The following is a 23879-nucleotide window of genomic DNA, read 5'->3' as shown; positions in this document are numbered from 1 at the left end:
AGGGAGGTTCGCTGTTCACTTCAGGAATTCTCCAGCAACTGATACTTACTGGGGAGGGTAGCATACTCCCACACGCCCCAGTAGATAGAAGTTACACAGGGGCCCTGGGTTGAGTACGCCAGCGCTAAGGCAGTGTTTGGGTGTATTGGTCAACGTGGGCGAGAGTGAGTGAAGGCACTCGTTGAACTTTCACCGTCGCCTTACCTCTGGGAACTTGGTTTTTTGTAGGAAATTCGCTGAGAAAGCAATACCTGCAAATAATGGGGACCAGTTGCTCAAGTAAGGGACGATCAACCAAGGTTCAGGTTGATTTAGTACCGCGACCAGTTGGGTCGGCCAGGTATATCATGTGTGAGAAATATGGTTCACACGCCGAGGTGTTATGCAAAGAATGGGAACGAATGACTGAGGATGATGGTGAACAGTTCCCCAGGGTGGGCAGTTTGAATCCTGAGGTATTGCAAAATCTAAGAAAAAGGATATGTCTAATAAAATCTGCAAAACAGAGGATTAGGCATTATGATTGTTTACAGTTATGGCAACAGGAAGGTGAGATACAAAGGGAATTAGCTGGCACAGCTGATTCCCACCTTAGCAGGAAACACATGGCAACTGGAGAAACAATGGCTACAGAGAATGGCATACTGGGATATGATGATAATAATGCACTTAGTAACTGTATTAACGATGATAAGAGTAAATGTAATAAATGTAATAATGATAGAAGGAAAACTGATAAATGTACAAATTCTAACCCGTGCAAGTTGCACCTCATGTTAAACTTCCCTCAGCATTACAAGCAAGAAAGTGAGCCCAGCACGATGTCGGCACCTTTTCCAGCAGCCATCATACGTGACACCCAGGTGGGCACGGCCCAATCGGTAAAGGCAGTAGTCAAGCCCCCTAACGGAGGGTCAGGTGAGGTCGTATCCACAGGTAAGTACGGTATTGTATATTATGCACAGACAAATGCACCTCATATTGTAGAGTCAACACAAGATGATGTAGCTGAACTTAATCCTGTCAGGGTGATTGCAGTCCCAAATGGACAGACTGACGCTCTGGGAATCACTCCCGCCAGGAACATTGCAATGCACTGCCCCTGGTCCCAGACAGAATTAAGGACAATTATGTCTGAATTTCCCGATCCCAGGAAAGATCTAGCTGCATGCCAAAGTTTCATTAGAGAACTAGGTAACGCCACTGAACCCCATAACAAGGATTGGCGGACAGTACTGCGGGCATGTTTGCCCTCTACTATTGACCCTTTGAAATTCATTTCTGATTGTAAGTTAGACGAAGAGAGACCTCTCACTGATGCATACAATCAGGAAAATGTTAAGCAGATCAACATGCAATTAGGAGTATATTTCCCAACTGTTGTCAAATGGAACAAAATCTTCTCCATAAGACAAAAAGAAGGTGAAACTGCTTCTAATTATTTCAATCGAGCACTGCAAGTAATGGCTAGATACACTGGGATCGCGGACATTGAGGAATATGTACATCATAGAGAAGTAGCGGTTTATGTATTAATGGAAGGTTTAACAAAAGTGTTGAGAACAATGGTACAGACCACTCAACCTAACTGGAGAAGTATCTCGGTGGCTGCATTAAGAAAGTCCGCTGTTGGGCACGATCGGAACATCAGCAAACACAGGGAGTCACAGGGGGGTAAGCTGATGACAATAAGTAAACTACCTCAGTCTAAGCCCCAGACCCCTGTGGGTAAGTCGAATATGATAAAATGTTATAGTTGCCAGAGGGAAGGTCATTTTGCACGAGATTGTATGTTTAAAGATGCACATAAGGTATATAAACCCCCTAGACAACAGCATGACTGTAATATCCAAAGAACCAGGGAGACACAGGGAAAGCCGGGTAAACTTTGTAATTTATCTTTAAATGTTTCCTTCTCATCTCTAACGTTCACCAGCAGAACTCAAACGTCACATGACTACTTGGTCTTTTCAGAGGTCTACCCAACCCCAGTATATCTTACCAGCATCGTTGTGTTTGGCCAGGCACAAAGGGTGGAGAGTGGAAATACTGGTGGGGGAGACAGTGCAGAGATACCGATGGACATGTTGGTGTAAAAAGCCTAATGGTGAACGGAAATCCGACAATGTTTTTTTTTCTTCTAATTGTTCTCTCTCTTTTTGTTCTTTCATGTTTTACGGATGGTATGTCACACAAAAGTTAGACAAATGGTAATGCAAGATTTATGCTCCTTACAGAAAGATCACTGATTTGGAAAGAATATTGTATCACCGGAGTGTTCGTTGTGGGAAGACTGAGAGACAGCACCTTTGAGATGACAACTGAGCAAGAAGAACAACAAGACTAGAGGACAAATTATCGTAACAAGTTTTTTCCCCCCTTCAATTATTTTCTGTACCCCCATTACAACTTTCTCTTTCTCCTCCTGTAAGATGGACTCGCCCCAAGAGACTGCAGTCCGTGTTTTCCTGTTGACCCTGTTGTTGACCAGAGCAGTCTGTTTCGGTGAGAGTACCAGTGAGGTCGAGAAAGGATCTGGAATGGGTTCTGATGATCAGGATGGATTCGTAGAATTCCAAGAGCAACACAATCACCGAGTAAAGGCGAGTATCAGAAAACGATCTGGTAGCCATGACATTAATAGACATTGTGAAGGATTGTTAGCTGAAAAGAATTGTATCTGTAGGAATTGTGAAAACATAGTTGAGGACGGGTGCATCCAGAGATGTCAGTCCAGCATTAATATCAATATGGACCGTCATCCATTGAGTGACTATCACTCATTAGTGGGTAAAGTTTTAAACCAAACGGAATGCTGGGTGTGCTCACAAGTACCTCAAGGTTATAGAAAGTCAGGACTAGTGCCATACTCTTTAACGATAGATGAGGTACTTGAATTAAGGGGTGGGAGACCGGTGGACAGGAAATTTAATATTTCTTTCCCTCCTAGTTTGAAGCTCCACCAATACCATGTAGATAGGTCCCTAATATGTTTTAACATTTCCAATCCCCGAAAGCCGGGAAATTGGGAAGTGACATGGAACAACCGAACCATGATATTCTCACACAGAGCCAATAGAATGCCCATCGACTCAGAGCTTATACGCCAAATAGCCAACAGTGGAAGATATTTCCAATATAGGTACACTCTAGGAAGTAGGCCCATGCGAGTTGGAGAAGTATCACCAGGATACTGTGCGCATATCATACAACCTGATACGTGTACTAGTCAGATGAGAGAGTTAGGGATAGGAGTTTTCACCTGGAAGGTTTGTAACATGGTAATGTCATTTTCTGTCCCATATGTCCTCCCCGATTATGCATATTTCATATGTGGGAGGAAGGCGTATAGGTTCCTTGCCCCAAACTCAGAGGGATTGTGTTACATTGGAAAAGTGTTGCCTGAAGTGATTTATGACCCAACAATTGAGACAATGTTGTGATAAGACGTGATTCCACGGTCCGTTTCTTTCACCCGTTTCTCCTTTGGTTTTCTCCAAGGTACAAAGACATCCACCTGGAAGAAGAATTCGATGACCCTTTATACAGACCACTGATGAACTGTGACAGACCCACAACAATCCAGACAGACAGGAATTTGGAATACTAACAAGTCCTAGTCATCACCCACTTCTTGAACTAACCAATGGCCCCTGGTGCAGGACATATCCCACCCCCTAACCAATGGAAAAAGAGCACACAGTGTCTATTGTAGTATGTCTTGAGCTAGTGAATAAATATAGCTTGCAACAGGCTTTGACACACAAGACTCTGAAGGCTTTCTCCTTGATAGCTGAGGACTGAATTCAGGTTGCGCCGGCGAAACATTCTCACGTATGTATATTTCTCTGTAGCCATTTTGTTATCCTTTAAGTGTTTGCCATATATTCTCTTTGTTTGTTCTGTTTGCGATCGTTCGCTATTGTTCACATTTATTTCTTGTTATACTGTGTAGATATTGATGTTAGGTCTGTAGTGTATAAACTGTAACTGTTTTTCCCCTTTTTCATACTAAAAATCTTCTACGAAGGTGTTGGAACCTTACCAGGTCTTGTGTGTTTCACCAGTTATTATAAAGGGTCTCTCTGAGCGTATTAGCCGCTCATACTGTATTCACATGGTTAAAGGTTTAAACATTACATCATTGTGGTATTACATTGCCAAGGTTTACAGTATAAGCATACCCTTACAGTGTTCATTGAAAAGGTTTAAAAGGTTATCAACTGTGTGTGCGCCCGCTGTGTGTATTACGTACACCCAGCGCAGCGTGTGTACGTTACGTGCGTACCACGTGCAAAGTCTTTGTACGCAAATAGCGTACAAAGTGCGTAGCACGTGCACATGGTTTAGCGGCCATAACGGCTTCATGGTGTTAATACATAGCTTATGTTCAAAGGTAAATATTTGACTTTATCACAGGTGTTATTTTTCATGGAAATACTGTACGCTAATGTTAAGACTGCATGTTTGGTTGACTGTTGTTCTTACCATTTCTATGGCCTGAATTTTTACAGCATACAGGGCCAGTGTGCTTTTATTTTAACAACAGCACCCCTGAATGTTTACAGCATACAGGGACAGTGTGCTTTTATTTTAACAACAGCACCCCTGAATGTTTACAGCATACAGGACCAGTGAGCTTTTATTTTAACAACAGCACCCCTGATTTTTTACAGCATACAGGGCCAGTGTAATATTATTTTAACAGCAGCACCCCTGTATTTGTACAGCATACAGGACCAGTGAGCTTTTATTTTAACAACAGCACCCCTGATTTTTTACAGCAAACAGGGCCAGTGTAATATTTTAACAGCAGCACCCCTGTATTTTTACAGCATACAGGACCAGTGAGCTTTTATTTTAACAACAGCACCCCTGATTTTCTTTACAGCACACAGGGCCAGTGTAATATTATTTTAACAGCAGCACCCCTGTATTTTTACAGCATACAGGACCAGTGTGCTTTTATTTTAACAGCACTCCTGAATACTTACAGCTTACAGGACCAGTGTGCTTTTATTTTAACAACAGCAACCCTAAATTTTTACAGCATACAGGGCCAACATAATATTATTTTAACAGCAGCAACTCTTGTATTTTTACAGCATATAGGACCAGGGTGCTTTTATTTTAACAATAGCACCCCAGAATGTTTACAGCATATGGGACCAGTGTGCTTTTATTTTAACAATAGCACCCCTTAATTTTTACAGCATACAGGGCCAGTGTAATGTATTTTTTTATATATTCTTTTTTTTACTTTTTTTTCAAAGAAAATAGGATTTTCATACCTACCGGTAAATCCTTTTCTCTTGGTACATAGAGGATGCTGGGGACACTTCAAGAACCATGGGGTATAGACGGGATCCGCAGGAGACATGGTCACTTTAAGACTTTAAAAGGGGTGTGAACTGGCTCCTCCCTCTATGCCCCTCCTCCAGACTTCAGTTATAGGAACTGTGCCCAGGGAGACGGACATATCGAGGAAAAGGATTTATTTTGATTTAAACTAAGGTGAGATACATACCAGCTCACACCTCAATCATGCCGAACAACATGGCATTCAACCCAAAGCATGCAACGGCATGAATAACGACAGCATCAGGCTGACTGTAAAGGCAACACAACACGCATGTAACCATAACCAATAACTGCAGATACAGTACGCACTGGGAGGGGCGCCCAGCATCCTCTACGGACTAAGAGAAAAGGATTTGCCGGTAGGTATTAAAATCCTATTTTCTCCTTACGTCCTAGAGGATGCTGGGGACACTTCAAGAACCATGGGGTTTATACCAAAGCTCAAGAACGGGCGGGAGAGTGCAGATGACTCTGCAGCACCGATTGACCAAACAAGAGGTCTTTCTTAGCCAGGGTATCAAACTTTTAAAACTTTGCAAAAGTGTTTGAACCCGACCAAGTAGCTGCTCGGCAAAGCTGTAATGCCAAGAACCCCCGGGCAGCTGCCCAGGATGAGCCCACCTTTTTGGTGGAATGGGCCTTCACTGATTTCGGTAACGACAATCCAGCCATAGAATGAGCTTGCCGAACCGTATTACAGATCCAGCGTGCAATAGTCTGCTTGGAAGCAGGAACCCCAATCTTGTTGGGATCATACAGGACAAACAGAGCCTCTGGTTTCCTAATCTGAGCCGTTCTGGCTACATAAATTTTCAAAGCTCTGTCCATATCTAGAGACTTTGATTCCTCAAAGGCGTCAGTAGCCACTGGCACCACAATAGGTTGGTTCATGTGAAACGATGACACCACTTTAGGCAGAAATTGCTGACGAGTTCTCAACTCCGCTCTATCTTCATGGAAGATCAAATAGAGGCTCTTGTGAGACAAAGCTGCCAATTCAGACACCCGCCTTGCAGAGGCCAAGGCCAACAGCATGATCACTTTCCAAGTGACGAATTTCAACTCTACCTTACGTAAAGGTTCAAACCAATGAGATTTCAGGAACCGCAACACCACGTTAAGAATCCATGGTGCCACCGGGGGCACAAAGGGAGGTTGGATGTGCAGCACGCCTTTCACGAAAGTCTGAACTTCCGGAAGGGAAGCCAATTCTTTTTGAAAGAAAATTGACAAGGCCGAAATTTGTACTTTAATTGATCCTAACTTTAGGCCCGCATCCACCCCTGCTTGCAGAAAATGGAGAAAACAGCCCAGCTGAAATTCTTCCAGATGAGCTTTCTTGGATTCACAGCAAGACACATATTTTCTCCAAATACGGTGATAATGTTTCGCAGTTACCTCTTTTCTAGCCTGAAGCAGTGTGGGAATTACTTCGCTGGGAATACCCTTTCGGGCTAGGATCCTGCGCTCAACCTCCAAGCCGTCAAACAAAGCCGTGGTAAGTCTTGGTACACGCATGGCCCCTGCTGTAACAGATCCTCTCATAGAGGAAGAGGCCAGGGATCTCCTATGAGCAATTCCTGAAGATCTGGATACCAAGCCCTCCTTGGCCAGTCTGGAACAATGAGGATTGTCTGAACCCTTGTTCTTCTTATGATCTTTATCACTTTTGGAATGAGTGTAATCGGAGGGAACACATATACTGGCTGAAACATCCACGGTGTCACTAGGGCGTCCACTGCTATTTCTTGAGGGTCCCTCGACCTGGAACAATATCTCGGAAGTTTCTTGTTGAGGCGAGATGCCATCATGTCTATTTGAGGAATTCCCCAACGACTTGTCACTTCTGCAAAGACTTCTTGATGAAGACCCCACTCTCCTGGATGGAGATCGTGTCTGCTGAGGAAGTATGCTTCCCAGTTGTCTACATCCAGAATGAAGACTGCTGACAGAGCGCTTACATGCCTTTCCGCCCAGCGGAAAACTTTTGTGGCTTCTGCCATTGCCGCTCTGCTCTCCGTTCCGTCCTGGCGGTTTATGTACGCCACTGCTGTTATGTTGTCCGACTGAATCAAGACGGGCAGATCGCGAAGAAGATGCTCCACTTGTAGAAGGCCGTTGTAAATGGCCCTTAACTCCAGAATGTTTATGTGTAGACAAGCTTCCTGGCTTGACCATTTTCCCTGGAAATTTTCCCCCTGTGTGACTGCACCCCAGCCTCGGAGACTCGCATCCGTGGTCACCAGGATCCAGTTCTGGATCCCGAATCTGCGTCCCTATAGGAGGTGAGAGCTGTGCAGCCACCACAGGAGTGAGATTCTGGTTTTGGAAGACAGGATTATCTGTTGGTGCATGTGCAGATGGGATACGGACCATTTGTCCCAACAGGTCCCACTGAAACACTCTGGCATGGAATCTGCCAAACTAAATGGCCTCGTAGGCTGCCACCATCTTCCCTAACAACCGAGTGCATTGATGAATCGACAGTCTTGCTGGCTTCAGAATCTGTTTGACCAGGTTCTGAATTTCCAGAGCCTTTTCCACTGGAAGAGAAACTCTCTGTAATTCCGTGTCCAGAATCATACCCAAGAACGACAGTCTTGTCGTCGGAACCAACTGTGATTTTGGCAAGTTTAGGAGCCAACTATGTTGTTGCAGAATTGTCAGGGAGAGCGTCACGCTCTTCAGTAATTGTTCCTTGGACCTCGCTTTTATTAGGAGATCGTCCAAGTACGGGATAATTGTGACTCCTTGCTTGCGCAGGAGAACCATCATTTCCACCATAACTTTGGTGAAAACCCTCGGAGCCGTGGACAGACCAAACGGCGTCTGAAATTGGTAATGACAATCCTGAACGGCAAACCTCAGGTAAGCCTGATGTGGAGGATATATGGGGACGTGTAAGTAGGCATCCTTTATGTCGACCGACACCCTAAAATCCCCTTCCTCCAGACTGGAGATCACTGCTCGGAGAGACTCCATCTTGAATTTTTATTTTTTTAGATAGAATTTGAGGGATTTTAAGTTCAGAATAGCCGAGCCATCCAGCTTCGGGACCACGAACAGGCTCGAATAAACGCCTTCTCCCTGTTGTGATGGGGGCACCGTGACAATGACTTGATTTTGACATAGTTTTTGTATAGCACCGCATATCACCTCCCTGTCCGGAAGAGAAACTGGTAAGGCTGATTTGAAAAATTGTCGAGGGGGCACGTCTTGAAATTCCAGCTTGTACCCTTGGGACACTATCTCTAATACCCATGGGTCTAGGGTCGAACGAACCCAGAAATGACTGAAGAGTCGGAGACGTGCCCCCACTGGTGCGGACTCCCGCAGAGGAGTCCCAGCGTCATGCGGTGGATTTGGTAGAAGCCGGAGAGGACTTCTGCTCTTGGGAACCTGCCACAGCCGGTGACCTTTTTCCCTTTCCTCTTCCTCTAGAAGCAAGGAAGGAAGACCCTCGTCCTTTTATGTATTTATTGGGCCGAAAGGACTGCATCTGATAGTGGTGCATTTTCTTTTGTTGTGCAGGAACATAAGGTAAAAAGGATGACTTACCTGCGGTAGCCGTTGATACCAGGTCAGCGAGGCCGTCACCAAACAAGACACCACCTTTATACGACAGAGACTCCATGGCCTTCTTAGAGTCAGCATCAGCATTCCATTGATGAATCCACAATGCTCTCCTAGCTGAGACTGCCATAGCATAGGCTCTTGATCCCAAAAGTCCAATGTCCCTCACAGCTTCCTTAAGGTAGGCTGCAGCATCCCTGATATGACCCAGAGTCAAAAGAATGTTATCCCTATCCAGGGTATCAAACTCAGATGACAAGTTATCTGTTTCAATAGCGCTACTCACCCACGCTGAAGCAACGGCAGGTCAGAATCAGAATCAGCTTTATTGGCCAGGTATACTTGCGTATACTAGGAATTTGTCTTCGGTTTGCTATACAACAGCCAAGTAGGTAACAGATAAGCAGGTGGGGGCAAGTAAAGTCACACAGATAGGTATACCGTAGGGACACAATTTAGTTACATGTACGTCTAGTCGGTCAATGTTCAGGAGTTCAGCAGGTGGACCGCTTGGGGAAAGAAACTTTTGAGGCTTCTGGTGGACCTGGCGGGGACAGCCCTGTAACGCCTGCCTGAAGGAAGCAAGTTAAACATGCTGTGGCCGGGGTGTAGCTGGTCTTTTACTATCTTCTTTGCCCGCTTTTTAGCTCTGGACAGGTACAGGTCCTGGACTGAGGGAAGGTCGGCCCCGATGATCTTCTCTGCGGTTCTGACCACCTTTTGGAGCCTGCATCTGTCCCTCGCGCTGGCGGAGCTGTACCATACGAGTATCGAGGAGCACAGTACCTACTCCACAATCGCGGAGTAGAAGAGGAGCAGAAGCTTCTGTGGGATGTTGAACTTCCTTAGTTGCCTGAGGAAGAACAACCTCTGCTGTGCTTTCCCAACTAGTGATACCACACTGTCAGCAATTCGTTAGCGGAGGTGCACTAGATGACTTCTTCCTGAAGTCCACTATCATCTCGACAGTTTTGAGGGGGTTGAGCTCAAGGTTGTTGTGGATGCACCACTGGGCCAGCCGGTCTACTTCCCGTCTATAGGCCGATTCGTCCCTGTCCTTGATGAGACCGATGACGGTGGTGTCATCGGCGAATTTGATGATCTTTACTGATTGCGCCTCTGAGGTACAGTCATTTGTGTACAGGGAGAAGAGCAGGGGTGAGAGGACACAGCCCTGAGGGGCCCCTGTACTAATGGACCACGCTTGACAGGTGAATTCCCCCACTTTCACCACCTGTGTCCTATCTGTCAGGAAGTCTACTATCCAGAAACAGGTAGCTTCTGGGACCCCTAGGTGAAGTAATTTGGGGTGGAGGATGCTGGGGACGATTGTATTGAAGGCCGAGCTGAAATCGACAAACAGGATCCTCGCGTAGGTACCGGGAATGTCTAGGTGCTGTAGAATGTAGTGCAGGCCCAGGTTGACTGCATCCTCGACACACCGATTTGATAGATAGGTGAACTGCAGGGGGTCCAGTTGGGGGCCAGTCACAGTTTTCAGGTGATTCAAAACCAGACGCTCGAACGTTTGCATGACCACAGACGTCAGTGCTATCAGCCTGTAGTCGTTCAGGTTCGTGATAGAGGGGTTCTTGGGGACCGGGACAATAGTAGACCTTTTGAGGCAGGAAGGAACTTTCTGTAGCTCCAGCGATTTATTGAAGATCTTAGTGAATATGGGGGCGAGCTGACTCGCACATGCTCTTAGGGCAGATGATGACACTCCGTCAGGACCCGGAGCTTTCCTGGGTTTGGCCCTTTTGAACAATGCCTCCACCTCTTCTTGGGCGACTTGCAGTGCCTGGGATTGGCCGTCGGTGTTCGGGGCATCGTAGAGGTGATTGTTTGGGTTGCAGGGGACTTCTTTTGCGAACCTGCAATAAAAGTGGTTCAGTTCGTCTGCTAGGTCTTGGTGCATGGTGGTGGACTTTGATGTTTTCCTATAGTTGGTTATGGATTGCATTCCTTTCCATACAGATACAGGGTCATTGGTGGAGAGATCGTTTGTCAGCTTGTCCGTGAACCGCTTTTTTGCTAGCCGGATTCCTTTAGTCAGAGAGTTCCTAGTACGGTTGTATAGTGCTCTGTCACCACTGCTATAGGCCTCCTCTTTGGCTCGACGAAGTTGCCTGAGCTGGGCATTGAACCAGGGCTTGTTGTTGTAAATGCGGTAAGTCTTGGTAGGTACACACTTGTCCTCACAGTAGCTGATGTAGGATGTGACAGTGTCTGTCAGGTCATTCAGGTCGGTTGCCGAGGCTTCGAAGACCCCTATTCCGTGCAGTCAAAGCAGGCCTTGAGCTTCATCTTGGCTCATTGGTCCATTTCTTAACAGTCTTGACAACAGGCTTAACCGCTCTCTGCTTCTGTGTATAGGTAGGGAGTAGGTGGATGAGGCAGTGGTCAGATAGGCCAAGTGCAGCACACGGGATAGACCGGAAGGCAGACTTGAGGGTAGTGTAGAAGTGATCAAGGGTGCGCCCTTCTCGAGTGTGACACGTGACTTGCTGTTTGTACTTAGGTAGCTCCTTGCTCAGGTTAGTTCTGTTGAAGTCGCCCAGTACTATAAGCAGAGAGTCTGGGTGTTCTTGTTCTATGTCGGATATGCATACGGCCAGGTGGTGCAGGGCTTCGTTCGCGCAGGCGAGGGGGGGGGGGATGTACACTTCCACAAGGACAATTGAGGCAAATTCCCAGGGGCAATAGAAGGGGTTGCAGTTGATACTCAGCATCTCCAGGTGAGGGCTACTTGATTTGCCTATGATCGTGACATTGGTGCCCCATCCGTCATTGATGTAGAAGCAGATGCCACCACCCTTCGTTTTTCCTGAGAGAACCTTGGAGCGATCGGCCCTGAGGAGACTGAAGCCTGGCAGAGAAATCGGGTTGTCCGCAATATGGTCGTCCAGCCACGTCTCCGTAAAGCAGAGGACGGATGACCCTGTAATGCCTGACCCTGCGCTGCCCAGAAGGAGGGACAATTCGTCAAACTTGTTTGCCAGTGAGCGTACATTCGAAAGCAGGATCGTGGGAAGTGCAGACCGGTGCCCTCGCCACCGCCACCTCACAAGGGCGCCTGCATGAGGGCCTCCGTCATTCTCTTTCCGGGGCCGGCGATCCACCCGCCAGTTGCCACCCGGGCTGCGGGGGGGGGGAGGGGGCGCGGCCGCTCGGTCATCCACTTCGGTGTCCACAACGTCTGCATCCTTGCCACACAGGGCTGCAAGGGCCGCTGATCCGCCCGCCGACGGGCCCGAACGTGTAGTAAGCACCTCGGGAGCGCTCCAACTTAGGAGGGCTTCCCTGCTGTATTTGGTCACTGGTGGGGTAGACAAGGGCAGGGGAAAACAAGGGGAAACAGGTATTTTGGCTGAGCTGCGTAGCTCCGAGGCAGCCATCTGCGGCGCCATCTTAGATTGTAATCGCTATAATCGTGGTTTCTGTAACCTATTGCTGCTCCTTAATACAATGGGTATATTTGAAACAAGTGATACTGTAAATAAAAAACTGCTTTTTCTGTTGCTGATTTAGTCAAAAGCCGCCTTGTGGAGAGGTGGTAGAATCCAATTCCTGTTGTGTAGGTGTGAAAGATCTCAGTATGAGAGGCCTTTGAAGTAGATTTCTTGTGGGGGTAGTGATAACATGTGTCCTGTGGAATGGCTCTTGAAAAGTGAGCAGTGACCCTTCAATGATTCAGAGCCTGAATATGCTGTATATTAGTTGATTAATGCAATAAGTCAGTTATTTTTTGCTCAGAGAACAGAGCTGAATGATGTCTAAGTGAGGGGCTGGATGGAGCCAAATATAGGTTGTAGTCCACAGTACCTTGTCTGGGATGTCCAATGCAGAGCACAGTAGATTCCAAACTGAAGGACTTCTCAGTGGAGAGTTGCAGAGGTTTCAATCTAGTGTGTATCTCAGCGCAGGAATGCAATCCATTGGTTTTGATGAGATGTCCGCGTAGAGTAGAACAAGTTAAAGGTAAGTCCTTGGATATTTATGATGATTTATAGGTCAGTTGTGGTGAATTTCAGCTGTTTTATGGAGATGATCAGGAGCATGCAAAAGGTGAGGCAGCCATCTTGATGTTAAACTCATAATATAAGGTCTGAGTAGCGTATCCATAGTGACATAAATGGATTTCAATGTATTTTCCTGCTTACGATCCGCAGGTTCTTTTAGGGCTGCCGTGTCAGTAGATGGAAGCGCCACCTTTTTGGACAGCCGTGACAGAGCTTTGTCCACAGTGGGGGGTGACTCCCACTTTTCCCTATCCCCAGAGGGGAACGGATATGCCACCGGAATTCTCTTGGGAATCTGAAACTTCTTGTCAGGATTTTCCCAAACCTTTTCAAAAAGAGCGTTCAGTTCATGAGAGGGAGGAAACGTTACCTCAGGTTTCTTTCCTTTAAACATACAGACCCTTGTATCAGGAACAGCAGGGTCCTCCGTGATATGTAACACGTCTTTTATCGCCACAATCATGTACTGAATGCTCTTAGCCAGTTTTGGATTTAATCTGGCATCACTATAGTCGACACTGGAGTCAGAGTCCGTGTCAGTATCTATATCTGCTATCTGGGTAAATGAACGCTTTTGTGACCCCAAGGGGGTCTGAACCTGGGACAACACATTGTCAAAGTCGAAAAATATTCCAGTACACACATCACGTACAAACCACACACACATGCCCGCTGCGCATGCACTTGTTCCGCCATGCGTGCACATATTCGCAAATTGCGTGTGGTCGCACCCACGGTCCTGCACGGTTTGAGCGTGGTATGAGTAATTACAGTGGAGTTTGTACTCTCATGGAAAAGCCACAAAGACATATCATAAATCTAATATATATATATATTGTATAAATCCCACACTGTCTGCGTTAACCTTTAAATAGCATGAAAATCAGTCACACATAAATTAAAACTCCCAGAGACTAAAATACAATGGCCTTATTTACACTAAGCTTTGAAATTCTATAAAGAAGGCATACACCTTTGTTTACTAAAATAGCCAAGTTTCTATTTAAAACAATGAGTACTGAATTGTCATTGTCTCACCTGAAAGTAAAAACAAACGAAGTGACAATACCCAGGAACCAAAGCTGTTTAGAAAATCAGAAACAATAGCTAACCACAACACCAGACCAGACAGATAGAAATTTAAAATTCATAGTCTAAAACCCATGGAAATGTAGGTGTTCATATACATATATATATATATATATATATATATATATATATATATATAAAAAAAAAGAATATTATATATATATATATATATATGAATTAATAAATATATAATTCCTAACAAATTGTAATAGCAGGAGTATGTGTGTATGTGTGTATATATATATATATATATGTATTGGGTAGTGGGAGTATGGCGCCACAGGTGTGTGTGAGCAGATAACTTATTATAGTATAATACTTTGGTTCAAGACACTCCTTTTAATAATATAAGGTGTCAGCTAACCCCTAAATACTCGGCAGGGATAAGCTGCCTTTAGAGTTAAAATGTGGAAAAAAAGGGGGGATAGGGGTATCAGCGACTTACAGTGTCTAATATATTGATATAAATATGAAGAATATTGCAGGATACTGTTTAGAAAAAAAGTAACAAAATATTTATTTATAAAATTTAAAACAATGATGATGGGATAAAAAAATAGAATATATAAGCTTGATAATACCAAAAGAATAGATAAAAAATATATAATTTAGCTAGAACCCTGAATCACATGAAATCAGTAAAAACAATATTGTACTGATAAAAGATATTTTAGGATAAGAGAATGATGCATATCTTTAAAAACGGAGAGTCAGTAGAGGTACACCCAACACGTTTCGTCCATCAGACTTCATCAAGGGGTAAGGGACTAGTGTGCAAACACTCTTATTTATAGCAGCTATGATTAAGGATAAGTGACTGTGACATCACTTCCTGTTAGTACTAATATTCAGTATTCTAACACAAAGTTTGATATAAATGTAAGTAAGGAGTAGGGCTACTAATGATGAGCCCAGATACTGTTTATCTTCTGAAAACGAGAGCTGTACATGGAGAAATAATAAAAGATCGTCCAGGGCGCCTCCTGCGTCACTTCCGCCCCACTTCCTGTATCCACAGTCTCTTATTGCGCATGCGCACCATGCGCTACTTCCGGTAAAACGTCCTCGTGATAATATAGTTGTTTTGCCCTTCTTCCGGTTGGGCGGGTGCGTCATTCTGCCCTTCTTCCGGTTGGGCGGGTACGTCATATCCTGCCACGGCTGGTCCCAGCATCTCTGTGGTGATCATGGGTTGGGGCGGGATGTAAAATGATGCGGCGGCCATCTTTGAGTTGGTTTTAGATTGTGCTTTCAGTTCATGCGGCGGCCATCTTTACGGAGCCTTTAAATCGCAGATAAATGAAACAAATGCAAATATTAGTGTTTGTTATTGTAATGAGCGTACATGAGAGTCAAATTACCTTAGAAAGACTAGTGTTAGTTAATATGGCTAGAATATATTAAATTCATAGTGGACCCAAAATTTTACACAGAAAGGGGCTGTGTTATTTATACCCAGAATTTATATAGTGCTGAATTATTAGACATCCGGATATTTAGTAGAAATTAGCATTAATGTGCAGAGAGTGCTAGATTTATTAGATGTTATTATACCCTTGATTAAAGAACAAGGGGGACTTATATGCATATTAGGGATAAATTAGGTGAGTAGTGATATGGGAGTGTAAGTATAGTATTTTGTTGAACGAGAAGACCATTAATTAGCTGGTGCATAAGTGCTAGGATAATATGGGAGATAAAGAAATAGGTGGGGAAACAAAAAGGGGGTAAGTGACAGAGTGCTTACAGAGAAATAAAAAGTCGTCAGTCGTAAATTATCGATTAGTGGTGTATATGAGGATTGTGTATTTGTGTACGACTAGTCGTTAAAAATAATTAGCGAGAATGGAATATTAAAGTAATATCTGTGCAAAAAATGGATTATCCGTGTGTCAATATTCCCTACAATATTGCCGTTACGAGCCCGCTGGTCTACCCTTATACAGTACCCAATCTTCTCAAGTGGATACCCACTTGGTACTGATTGGGCCCAACACTGCTTAGCTTCCAAGATCGGACGAGATTGGGCGTGTGCCATTTTAAACTTGAACATAATTCCAATCCAGAAGAGATGTCCTTCAAAGCCATCGAGCACGTGACCAGCGGCGACAGGGGTGGAGACCTGGCCAAGAAGCTCTCCCAAAGAGAAATGTTCTGGATTTTTCAATTAAAAACCACACTCCCTCTGGGCTTTAATGAAGGATACGAAATTGCACCCTTTCTTTGACAGAAGTATCTACAATCAAGCATATATGGATTTGTATATTACAATTTATTATCCTTTGGCACTCTGCACTTTAACAACTATGGTTCTAAGATAGAATGTCAATTATTCCTAATAAAAACCTGTTACTGTGTGAATAAGTCATTTCGCCAATGAATACAGTCACACCGCACTGGCACACGCCCAATCTCGTCCGATCTTGGAAGCTAAGCAGTGTTGGGCCCAATCAGTACCAAGTGGGTAACCACTTGAGAAGATTGGGTACTGTATAAGGGTAGACCAGCGGGCTCGTTACGGCAATATTGTAGGGAATATTGACACACGGTGTCAGGAACTGGTGCAGAATCCGGAATTCGGGATCAGGTACCAAGTGGTTGACGTTACCCAGAACAGAGGCGCGGAGTCTAATACGCCGGAAGGTTTTCACCAGGGAACCCTGCAAGGGGATATGGGCTTCGCGGCTTCCGACGTGCAGGTCGCGGCCCCCTGTCTGGGTCACTTGATACCTGAACTGGACTAGAGTTATGGTAGAGGTGTTGTATATGACCAACCGCAGGGATACACAGGAACAAACAGGAACTGGAGAAGGTGGCAGGGTGCATACGGCCAGATGGTACGCTAGGGCCGTGGAGATGGAACAGCAGCAGGTACTCCAGGGGTGACACAGGAGGTAGCGGCACACGGACGGACTGGGGTGCAGACACTTGGAGACAGGGTAACGGCAGTCGGCAGACTAAAGTCGTCAGCAAGATGTTGAAGCTGGAATTCAATACTGGAACAAGGCAATACCCACTGGACAGATGAACTGAGACCAGAGAGGAACCAGAGAGCAGAACACCACATGGAGTAGCTATAACTGGCAAAGCCTCTTGGGATTGAGAGGCTTAAAAGAACAGGCTGGACCAATCAGTTGTGAGCACCAGACAGGCCCCCAGTAATTGATATAACATGCAGCTGCAGTGCAGACTGAGCAGGCTGACAAGCTGAATAGTAGTTTTCAGGTAACGAGCTGTAATTACAGAATCCAGACACCTGTGAAGTCAGATGCTGAGTGCAGGAGCAAAGGCACTGGGAGACAACTATGCAGGAGCTAGCTGTGACCTGTAGTTCCACAAACTGAAGCAAAGGTAATTTATAACAATAACAAAACATGAGTGCTCAGGATTGTAACACACGGATAATCCATTTTTTGCACAGATATTACTTTAATATTCCATTCTCGCTAATTATTTTTAACGACTAGTCGTACACAAATACACAATCCTCATATACACCACTAATCGATAATTTACGACTGACGACTTTTTATTTCTCTGTAAGCACTCTGTCACTTACCCCCTTTTTGTTTCCCCCCCTATTTCTTTATCTCCCATATTATCCTAGCACTTATGCACCAGCTAATTAATGGTCTTCTCGTTCAACAAAATACTATACTTACACTCCCATATCACTACTCACCTAATTTATCCCTAATATGCATATAAGTCCCCCTTGTTCTTTAATCAAGGGTATAATAACATCTAATAAATCTAGCACTCTCTGCACATTAATGCTAATTTCTACTAAATATCCGGATGTCTAATAATTCAACACTATATAAATTCTGGGTATAAATAACACAGTCCCTTTCTGTGTGAAATTTTGGGTCCACTATGCATTTAATATATTCTAGCCATATTTACTAACACTAGTCTTTCTAAGGTAATTTGTGTTAGGTGCCGCGGTCCGCGGCGCCGCTCGGTCTGCTTCCGAGCGACGCTCACGGCTGCCACGCCTTCTTCCCTGCCCGCCCGGCGCCTAGCAACGCCAGGACGCCGTGCGTACTGTAGCCGCCGGGTCCCTGGCAACGCTAGGACGCCGGGCGTCCTCAGCCGCTGGGTCCATAGCAACGGGGACGCCTTTGGCGGACCACGTTCCCCGTTGCCCGATATGATTGATTAGTTGCTCGTGCAGCAGGGCAGCTGCACGGCAACTAGTAATTAGGGTCTGGGGGCTGGTTTTGCTGGCCCTCCTGTCATTGGCCAGCAGGGTCTTTTTATGGGAGCCAGCACACTGCAGCCTCGCCGGTGATAGCTTCCTGTATGCTGTTCCTGCCTTGCAAACGTCTGTTCCTGGTCAGCTGTATCTGGTCGATCCTGCTCCCTGTGCTCCGGAGTTCTGAAGCCGGTCCTGGGAATCCTTCCTGTCCAAGTGAACCTGTTGCAGTCATCTGGGGGTTCTCGCTTGTTGGGGTTCTCTCCCGGTTTCGTGAGTAGCGGCTTCTGCGCGTGTTGCGGCCTAGGCCGCTTAGTCCTTGTGTTAATTTTGTATTGGTGGTTTTTGCGGAGGTTTCCGCTTTTCACTGTCCTCCCCGGAACTCGGCGGTGCTGTGTGGGGGAGTGGACAGTGGTATCTTTTGTTGTTCTTTTCCTTTGGCGGCGTGCCACACATATATTTAGTTTTAGGGTAGTTAGTAGCCCCTAGCTTTCTGTTTGCTTTAGTTAGAGGTCCCCTTGTTATTTTCCTGTCTCGGTTCACGCCTTGTCTCACTCTAAGAACTGGGGGCATCGGAGTTGGGCAGACCTAATCCGCCCTTCAAACGCGGCTGCCGTGGGCCCAAGAAACCATAGTCACTCAGGCGTGAACTGACCACACGGGTAAAACAATGGAGGTAGGGTGCTAGGGGCTATTCCCGTACCACCCCTTATTTCAGCGTCACGTCCTGGTGCTCTGGACTCACTACGCAACATCTCTCTAGTTCTGAGCATCAGGAACGTAACATTATCACCGGCCCAAAAAACAAAGAAAAAAAAAAGAAAATATAAAGAGTCATTTGTTTTTTGGTGGGTCTTGAAATTCGGGCCTCATGAATCCGGCAGTATTAGGACCGAATCCCAGCCAGATTTTGGCCAACCAGATTCAGGAACTAACTCAGATGGTTCAGGATCTTACTCTCCGGGTGAGATCGCAGGAAGATCTTTTGCGAGCCTCCCCGAGTATGATTCCAGAACCAAAGATGCACCTTCCTGACCGTTTTTCAGGTTACCGAAAGGATTTTTTTAATTTCAAGGAAGCTTGTAAGCTTTATTTTCGTTTAAGGCCCCGATCCTCTGGTACTGAGTCTCAACGGGCCGGGATTGTAATGTCTTTGCTACAAGGCGATCCGCAAACCTGGGCTTTTGGGCTAAAAGCCGATGATGTTGCCTTGCTTTCTGTAGATGCCTTTTTTAAGTCTCTAGGCCTTCTGTACGATGACCCTGATAGAGAAGCATCGGCTGAGAGCCACCTGCGTGCACTTAAGCAAGGGAAAAATCCAGCAGAGGCGTATTGTACCGAGTTTCGCCGTTGGTCGAACGACTGTGGCTGGAATGACCCGGCCCTGCGCAGTCAGTTTCGCCTCGGTTTGTCTGAAGTTATTAAAGACAGTCTCCTTCAGTACCCCGCTCCAGAGACTTTAGACAAACTCATGGAGCTTGCTATTAAAATTGATCGTCGTCTCCGGGAGCGGAGGGCTGAAAGAGGAGCTAGTTTCAGGCGTAGTCCATGTGTGTATACTTTCCCTGAGGACGTCGAGGAGCCCATGCAAATGGGTCTCTCCCGGCTGTCCCCAGAGGAAAGAACCAGAAGGCTAAACTCTGGTCTTTGCTTGTATTGTGGTGGCAAGGGACATATCGCACGGAATTGCCCGAATAAGCAGGGAAACGCTCTGACCAAGTGAATTGTGAGGGGGTTCACTTGGGTCTGCAATTGATCTTCTCTACTGATTCCTTATTAGTTCCTGTAAAAATTTCCTTTGGTAGTCTCAGTTCGTTGGTGTCGGCCTTCGTCGACAGTGGAGCTGCGGGAAATTTCATGGATCTTGGTTGGGCTTAGGCTTTGGGCGTTCCACAGATACCTTTGGATAAACGTATCACCATGCACGGCTTGGATGGTGGTCCGCTTTCTAATGGGGTAATCACTCACCGTACACCTCCAGTACAACTGACAGTGGGGGTCCTACATTCAGAGAAAATCGAATTTTACCTTACCCATTGTCTAGCTGTCCCCGTAGTTTTGGGTCACCCCTGGCTTGCCTTTCATAATCCCACCATAGATTGGCGGTCTGGGGAGATTTCCCGATGGGGTCCCTTTTGTGTTAAGGAATGTATTTCCCGTCCAGTCCGGGTTGCGGCAGTCACCCCAGAACTTGTTCCTTTGGAATATCAGGACTTTGCCAATGTTTTCTCCAAGGGTAATGTGGATATTCTGCCTCCTCATCGGTCCTATGACTGCACTATTGACTTAGTTCCCGGTGCCTCTTTGCCTAAAGGGAGACTATATGCCCTGTCTGGGCCGGAAACTACGGCAATGAATGATTATGTGCAGGAGAGCCTAAAAAAAGGCTTCATTAGGCCCTCGAAATCTCCATTGAGTGCAGGGTTCTTTTTTGTTGAGAAAAAAGATGGGTCGCTCAGACCATGTATTGATTATCGGGCTCTGAATAAAATTTCCGTTAAAAATACCTACCCCTTGCCACTGGTTTCAGCACTATTTGATCAGCTCCGGACTTCAGTTATCTTTTCCAAGATCGATCTTAGAGGGGCTTACAAACTCATCCGAATAAAATCTGGGGATGAGTTGAAGACGGCTTTCAGCACACAGTCGGGACATTATGAATACTTGGTGATGCCGTTTGGGCTGTCTAATGCTCCTGCTGTATTTCAAGATCTCATTAACGACGTCCTTCGTGACTTTCTAGGAAAGTTCGTAGTCGTTTATTTAGACGACATTTTGATTTACTCTGAGTCTTTTGAACAACATATTTCCCATGTGCGATTGGTCCTACAGAAGTTACGGGAAAATCAATTATATGCCAAACTGGAGAAATGTGATTTCCACATCACAGAAGTGTCCTTCCTGGGGTACATTATTTCTCCTAAGGGGTTTTTCATGGAACCAAAAAAACTCCAGGCCATCCTAAATTGGGCACAACCCACGAACTTAAAAGCAATTCAGCGCTTTTTAGGGTTTGCAAATTACTATAGGCGTTTTATTCTTACCTTCTCAATTGGTCGCCTGAAGCTAAGTCTGCCTTCCTGGCCTTAAAGCAGGCCTTTGTCTCAGCTCCAGTACTCAGACACCCTAACCCGGATCTCCCCTTTATTGTCGAGGTAGATGCCTCAGAGGTTGGAGTGGGGGCTATCCTTTCTCAGGAAGACCCGGAGTCTCAGGAATTACACCTATGTGCCTTCATGTCCAGAAAATTCTCCTCCGCAGAATCCAACTATGATGTTGGTAATCGAGAATTGTTGGCAGTTAAATGGGCTTTCGAGGAGTGGAGGCACTGGCTGGAAGGAGCAAGGCATACCATTACGGTGTTTACTGACCACAAGAACCTGCAGTATATTGAGTCAGCTAAACGGCTTAATGCTCGACAGTTGGGCGCTGTTTTTTTACTCATTTCAGGTTTATTATCACCTTCAGGCCCGGTTCCAAGAATACAAAAGCCGATGCCCTGTCACGTTGTTTTCTTCCGGTTCACAATAACCACCCGGCTACTACCCCCATAGTCCCATCGTCTGTCATCCGGGCTGGCCTCACACAGGATTTATTTACACAGCCAGTCCAGCTTCAGCAGCAGGCTCCCAAAGTCACTCCTGCAGATCGTCTCTTCGTCCTTGAATTTCTGAGAAGCACTGTTCTAGCTGAGTTTCATGATAATAAGGTTTCTGGTCATCCGGGTATCACTAAGACCTTGGAGTTAATCTCTCGCTCAGTGTGGTGGCCTAATCTTTCTAAAGATGTAAGGGAATTTGTCCGTTCCTGTCAGGTTTGTGCTCAGTACAAGGTATCTCGATCGTTGCCGGTCGGGCAACTCATGCCTCTAGCCGTTCCTCTCAGGCCATGGTCACATATATCCATGGATTTCGTGGTGGACCTTCCTCTTTCAGCTGGATTTCGAGTCATTTGGGTGGTAGTAGACCGTTTTAGTAAGATGGCCCACTTCATTGCTCTCCCCCGATTACCCTCTGCTCAAGGGTTGGCAGTTTTGTTTCTCCGCCATGTGTTCAGGCTCCATGGTTTACCCAGGGATATTGTCTCTGATCGGGGACCGCAATTCATCGCCCGTTTCTGGAAACGTTTTTGTGCCTCATTAAATATGAAACTCTCTTTAACATCTGGGTACCATCCACAGTCTAACGGACAAACTGAACGTGTTAATCAGTTGTTAAAACAGTATTTACGGCTATATTCGGCCAAATTTCAGAATGATTGGTCTGAATTTCTTCCTTTGGCCGAGTTTGCCTATAATAACTCTTGTCATTCTTCCACCAAGGAGTCCCCATTCTTTTCGGTCTTGGGCTTTCATCCTAGAGCCAATTCTTTTTACCCTCATTTTCCAGTCTCCTCGTTGACCTTAACTTCCCGTCTCAGAATGATTTGGAAAAAGGTGCACCTTGCCCTTAAGAAGGCTGCCTTCCGAGAAAAAAAAAATTCTGATAGGTTCCGACGCCCATGCACTTTTAAGGTGGGAGATAAGGTGTGGTTGTCAACCCGCAACATCAAGCTTCGACAACCCTCGGCTAGATTGGGACCCAAATTTAGTGGACCGTTCCTTATCGTTAAGAAGGTCAACCCAGTTGCTTTTCGGCTACGCTTGCCTAAATCACTCAAAATTGGCAATACTTTTCACTGTTCCCTTCTGAAGCAGTATTTTTCTTCCAGGAGATTCCCTCGGAAGACTTCCCAGGGTAGACCTCCGGTGGATGTTCAGGGGCAACAAGAGTTCTTGGTGGAGAAGGTTTTAGATTCCAAAGTTTCTCGGGGCCGGCTTTATTATTTGGTTCACTGGAAAGGCTATGGCCCTGAAGAAAGGTCTTGGGTCCTGGATAACAATTTACATGCCCCTAAATTTAAGAGATTATTCTTTCAGGAATTTCCTCAGAAACCCGGCTTTAGGGGTTCTTTAACCCCTCCGCAAGGGGGGGGTACTGTTAGGTGCCGCGGTCCGCTGCGCCGCTCGGTCTGCTTCTGAGCGACGCTCCCGGCCGCCGCACCTTCCTCCCTGCCCGCCCGGCGCCTAGCAACGCCAGGACGCCGTGCGTACTGTAGCCGTCGGGTCCCTGGCAACGCTAGGACGCCGGGCGTCCTCAGCCGCTGGGTCCATAGCAACGGGGACACCTTTGGCGGACCACGTTCCCCGTTGCCAGATAGGATTGATTAGTTGCTCGTGCAGCAGGGCAGCTGCACGGCAACTAGTAATTAGGGTCTGGGGGCTGGTTTTGCTGGCCCTCCTGTCATTGGCCAGCAGGGTCTTTTTATGGGAGCCAGCACACTGCAGCCTCGCCGGTGATAGCTTCCTGTATGCTGTTCCTGCCTTGCAAATGTCTGTTCCTGGTCAGCTGTATCTGGTCGATCCTGCTCCCTGTGTTCCGGAGTTCTGGAGTTCTGAAGCCGGTCCTGGGAATCCTTCCTGTCCAAGTGAACCTGTTGCAGTCATCTGGGGGTTCTCGCTTGTTGGGGTTCTCTCCCGGTTTCGTGAGTAGCGGCTTCTGCCGCGTGTTGCGGCCCAGGCCGCTTAGTCCTTGTGTTAATTTTGTATTGGTGGTTTTTGCGGAGGTTTCCGCTTTTCACTGTCCTCCCCGGAACTC

General features: G+C 46.1%; 1 pseudogene; it reads left to right on the top strand.

The window, feature by feature from the left end:
• Nucleotides 1-16423: 16423 nt before the first annotated feature.
• On the top strand, nt 16424-16542 carry LOC134947342 (5S ribosomal RNA; annotated as a pseudogene).
• The last annotated feature ends 7337 nt before the right edge of the window (nt 16543-23879 follow it).

The sequence above is a fragment of the Pseudophryne corroboree genome, chromosome 7 (assembly GCF_028390025.1).
Source record: "Pseudophryne corroboree isolate aPseCor3 chromosome 7, aPseCor3.hap2, whole genome shotgun sequence".
In the NCBI taxonomy this organism is placed as follows: Eukaryota; Metazoa; Chordata; class Amphibia; order Anura; family Myobatrachidae; genus Pseudophryne; species Pseudophryne corroboree.
The sequence above is the reverse complement of the archived record's forward strand: the minus strand, read 5'-3'. Positions and strand labels throughout refer to the sequence as shown.